Genomic DNA, 6,000 nt, shown 5'->3' with positions numbered 1-6,000 from the left:
TTTTCCATGCCCATTCCACTGTCTAGGTAAACTTAAATCATCAAGAATAGTTTGTTTTTGCGACCAAGAGGGGGTCAAGTAACACCTGGTCCGTCCCACGTATTTCAAGTGCATGTTTTCATTTGTAAATTTAATAGAATTAAGAATATTGAACCTTTCCACAAAAGAATATTGCTTCTGACTACTATAATACCCCCAACGCTATAAAACTGTCCAGAGTAACGTATTTAAATTGTGAAAAAAAAATCACTGCACTGCGACGGGTACCAATGAATAATAAATCCCGCGCGTCATTTGTCACAACATCTTTATGATTCAATGCGCGTAATTTACAGGTATATTCGTCCACCTATCGTTTGTGTTGCCAGTCCGTGCAAACAGCGGTTGGGTTATTATCAAAAAACAAGACCTTTTGGTGAGTTTGTTGACCGAAAATCTTTTAAAAAAGGCCTGTCGCCCACTCGGTGTTTAAATCTTCCTAAATCAACAAACGATTACATTTTGTGCATTCTTGTGATGTATTTAACTGAACAAAAATGGTGCAACCATCCATGTAATGCCATAGACCCATGAAGCAGCTTAAAGCTTCAACTCACGCCTTTTACCTGACCATTATACAAACCCTGCACATGTTTCCTGGCAACAATTCGGAAACTTTTTGTTATTTCACCACATACTTCGAATTTCATACAATTTCATGCATAATAGTTGCACGTAGTTGTCATTCATATTCACTGAGATTAATTCTTTTTATTCATTCATACATAACTTTATTGTATAGGGTTTAGGTTTTCTATTTATTTTTTCAGCTATTATTTTACTCATATTCATACTCATGCCCATTTGCCTACATTTTTGTCAAATGCTGCAGTTGCGATTTGGTCCATAGACACGTTGCCACGCATTCAACAAACGCAATGCTGAAAAAGTTGGCGAGAAGACGAGAAGCACCTTAGCTCTGTTAAACCATTAAACGTAGCACTAAAAATAGGCCTCAGTGTCTATTCGTTTTCCTTCCTCGTTGCCACAAAATCTCAGCTGCAAAGGTAAAGAATAAAGAAAGGTAAAGATATAAGGATGTTCTCTTATTAAATCTTGTGTTCAATACTATCCCCACAACATGAAATACACTAAGTGGTAGTACATGAAATGGTCTTCCAATTACCACAAAGTAGTCGAAAATAAACCTTGCATTTATGAAATCTGTCAAGAACTGATAATACAATATAAGGACAGGCCTCAATTATTTTCTAATCAATTGCACTGTGGGCTTGAAAGACATAGACTTGTAACACATCATTTTTGAAAACCTCATGTAACGTAGTTTCTTTGGTAAATCCCATTGCCATTGTATCTTTTTAAATGCCTCGCAGGTGTTAGCTAATTGGGTACATGCAATAAGTACATACAATTATACAAGACAGAATGAGAAATAATAAAAACATTTTATGTAGCCATTTGTGAATATAAAAACGTATAAGACATAACACAAAATATTTACACGATGGTGCTTTAAGATAAACAAACAAAAAGGCACTAGGAATATGTAAATTATTTTGGGTTTACTTTTACACTCGCCTTGATAAAGTATAAGCTTATTTTCATTACAATTTTCTCAACCAGAGTCTGAAAATGAAGAGTTTTTTACGGTGCCAGTTTATCTGAGAATGAACTGAACGCTGTCTTTACACCGCAATGACATGACTAGATGCACGAACATAAAAACACAATGGCACAACAAAACGCAATCACAACACGTTTTCACCTCATTATTCATGCACCTTATTTAAATAATATTCTTTAAACTTGAAAATCATTTTCACCTCAACGAAGATGTTTTAGTGCAGCATGAATCATCTTTTTATATATGCTTCTACAGTGTAATTCAGACATACTGCAAATAGTCAGGTATTGCCTGTGGTTTGTCAAACATGATCGACCCAATTCTATCACTCGGAACTACTCGGATGTCTCCGCACTCGACAATGACCTCGGACATGATACGGAGGCAAGCACAGGTCTCAAACTACTGCACATGCGCGAACAGTACGCTGTTTGAAATAAACAAATGGTGAAATTGACAAAGCCTGTCGGTGTTTACCGTCTGGTTGATTTGATTTCATTTGCTTTCTGGTGTTGTTTTAAGAAATTATATTAGAAATATTCTGTTGATTGTATGTTTTAAAAAGCAAATCCATCGAACTTTCCTGATTAACATTCATAATTGCCGCCATTGTAAGGGGGATTCCCTTCGCATTTATAGTGTTATATGTGGCCCCAAGGGGATTTTCCACCCCTCCCCCACTCTTGATTAATAAAATTCTTCATCTGGAGGATTGTAAATTATATTGCAAAAAACATTGAAAATCGTAGGAAGGTTAACTGCAGTTAATGCTGCGAGGATATTCTTAACAGTGGGGGAACTCGGCCAATATAAAATTTTTAACTTCGTTTTACGATATTGGAGCGCCTGTTTTAATTTTTGAAAGCGAGGCAATGGAACCAAACAATGCGATACAATTTTTAATCTCGTAAAAATTGCTATTTTTATATAAAGGTCATAGCGTGGAGTACATCGAAATGCAACTTGTTTATTATTATGATCTTAAATAATAATTAATATAAAACAAACGATATAATATGTTCTTAACGTTAGCTTATTTATTAGCTTAATTGATTATTTTTCGTATTTGGAGATTAAAAACACAAAAGTTGTCTGGTTTCATATCGAGGCACTACGTTTCGTTCGTGTGCTACGGAGGCATCAATGTTTGATTGTATGGAGCTTGCGAAATGAGCCGAGGATTGCCGATTGTAATTCTATAGAACTTTGACTTTAAAGATCCGGGATGCGGTCGGGTGAAAGAAATATTTCAAACGATGTTGCATAAACAAATTAGTGTTATTTGCCCTGGCACCGACTGCTATCCATTCAAAAGTGTCGACTGTGTGGTTTATGAAATTACTATGTATGAAACCATAGCGGCTTTTGCCCTTTTTGGAGCTTCAACCGTAGTGTGTGTGTGTGTGTGTGTGTGTGTGTGTGTGTGTGTGTGTGTGTAACCTTGATCTGTTATGACTTCCATTCTGTTATAGAAAAATGGGCCATACATTTATTTGTTGGAAATGATACCTCCTGTAGCTTTTAATTTATCCATTTGGATTATAATTTCCTCCCCTTCACGCTGTCTGCCATTTTGGATTTCGTTGTGATATAGTTTAGGATGTGCTGGCCCCCAGTGGACTATATTCAGGTGAGAAACCTTTGTTAAGTTTTTTACCAACTTCAGTTGAAAAAAATATCACCCGTTCAATTGCATACATGGATTATGCATTCTTTAAGCTAGTGCTTCAACGTTTTCAACTTGTAAAGGAGCCACCATGGTTTCATACAAATGCCTTCATGTCAACTGTCCCAGATAACCCGGGAGTCTCCCGGATACAGAACGAATCTCCTGGTCTCCCGCGCGGATGACCAAATCTCCCCGATAAAAGCGACTTTGAAAATTTACATCACTGTCAGCTTCATAATTCTCTTCTAATTTTAGGGGTGGGTTGAGAAAGTGATCGCTCCCCCCCCCCCCCCCCACACACACACACTGAATACAACGGCAGCGACCACGCCCCCTTACACTAGTTTGCCATGCCGCTCTATTATACATGGAAAAGCTGACACAGTATAATGCATATGTTCCCTCTAGCCGCAGGTTAACTAGTACAGGGTGCTCAAAATATTATAACATGTGCAAAAGTAACTTAAATTCAAACCCGCCATGGTATTTAAACAGTTTTTAAAATAATCCATTAACAGCCCAAGACAGCCCTAACCCCAAAGACAAGACATACAGGGAAGCTATAAGTGCTTCGATCGATCATTTTAAGAGCCACGGGGACAAGGACTGTGGATGTGACAATAAATACATCGGGGAGACAGAAAGAACTCTTGGATCATGGAACACAAGAGAAGAAGCTCCACCACCTAAAAGGTCTTTACACACATTCACTCGAAGAAACCGGGGCACCATATCCCGTGGAAAGAACATGCACAGGTAGTAAAGCTTGTTTGAGATCTTGAGAGGGGGTGGGGGACGGGGGGGGGGTGGGGGGGTGGGGGGGGGGTGGGGGGGGGGTCAAGGAGATTATTTACATCTGTGCTCACAACCGAAGCTTGAACTGACAAGGAAGAGACGCCAACTGTCGCACATACGGGACAGCACTCTTACTGAGACCATAGTAAATATATAAGTGCTCAGTTTCATGGATACACATACGCCTACAGAGGAAGGTCACAGAGTGACCGAAAACTTAGCAAGGTGCATCTTGAATTTAGTGTAGTAAACGAAAGAAAAGTTTAGTCTCATAATCCATTAGCAGATTTTAGTTTATTCAGTTTTGGTGGACAGACATTATTTAATGATGCTTTTGTTTTGGAAAATTTTGAATGCGACTTGCCTAATTTCAGTAAAGGGATTTGTTTACAATGTAACTGTAACCAACCGTTTAAAGGGTACTTGTGTTTTGGAAATACGTGCATGCTACATAGTTTCTAAGTGGAAGTTTGAATATATCAGGTAAAAAGAAAAAAAAAGAGTTACGCAAGGTCATATTTACAGTGCGGATGGCAAGTTCCCAATGAAATGTATTTTTCAATTTGAACCCCCCCCCCCCCCCCCCCCCCCCCACCATAGTTTGAAAGACCACGAATGCGTCTCGATTTTATGAGTATGTGGTCTAATCTGCGTTATTTCCTAATACCCCCTTTACACTGGACTGCGTCCTTTCTGCGTCCTATCTGCGACCATGAAATTTGGCATCGCTGTGGTCTAAATAAGGAGGCACGAGCATTGATTTTGTATCAGAATGAATGCTCAATGATCGACCAGTTGTCGGCACGTAAAGTATTATAATTTTTAACTCTTAAATGGGGCCGTACTGCTGGACGCAGAAAGGACGCCGTCCAGTGTAAAGGGGGCTTAAACAGTACGAACTACAACTGTCATCTTCGCAGTGAAAAACATCTTGATTTATTATATTGTTTGAGGTTTGGAGGGTCCATTAATGTTACTTATGCTTTGACAGCCGCAAAGTACAGTCAACTGTACATTATGTGGTCCAGCAATTTCCTGTTATAATGGTCAGTTTTTGGTTGTTTGCTTGGAATTGTTCGCACTAGCTTTCTTTTTGTTTGTCAACAAGTGTTTCAAGGTCAGAAGGTCAACCATAAGCTTCTCATCAATTTATTTATTTATTTACTTATTTGTTAATTTATTTTCGGACCCTAGGCTAAAACAGATCGGGATATATCCAGCCTTTGCATTTCTTTTAAGATAAATTTTTGTTGCTTCATTATTTTCCTGATGGTGCGTTTCACTTACATCCCTTTCGTTATTTTTATAGAAGGAAGAGAAATGTTGTCATTTTATTAGGAACCACAAAAAGCTTTAACGAGCATTTTCTTGTGATCGTCTGCCATAGTGAAAGTAGTTTGCAGTCAAGAAAAAAAAACGTGTAAAAACAGCAAAAGACCCAGATTAAAACTGGCCAAAACAATTTAAATTGCTCGCAGCCAATAATGCAATGCTCCCATTTGGAACAGGAAACTGTGGTTCAAAGTCATTAATTCGGATATCAAAGTCACTAATTCACGGCTCCAAGTTGTAATTATTGTTAATGAGGACTGATACTTCTTATATCTGAAAAATTGGGGTATGCCATCGAAGACACTTAGAACTGTACCCCGGAACTTTCATAAATACTAGAATGGAGAAAAACAATCAAATACGCAAAGCTAGAAGGCCACTTGGAAGATTTTCGTTTCAAAATAGTTCTCGTCTGAACGTTCGTATCTTCATCATGAACCGTTTTACATTTAAAATGTCGACTGAATTTATGCTGAACAAAGCCAGTATGCATACTACGCGCAAATGCATCACAAGCAAATAAAATAAAAGAGATAATTGCGGTCAGGTCACTTGACCGCCCCATATCCATTGCATGATT

The sequence above is a fragment of the Lingula anatina genome, chromosome 9 (genome assembly GCF_051362555.1).
Source record: "Lingula anatina isolate TDL-2025a chromosome 9, LinAna3.0, whole genome shotgun sequence".
NCBI lineage: Eukaryota > Metazoa > Brachiopoda > Lingulata > Lingulida > Lingulidae > Lingula > Lingula anatina.
The sequence above is the reverse complement of the archived record's forward strand: the minus strand, read 5'-3'. Positions refer to the sequence as shown.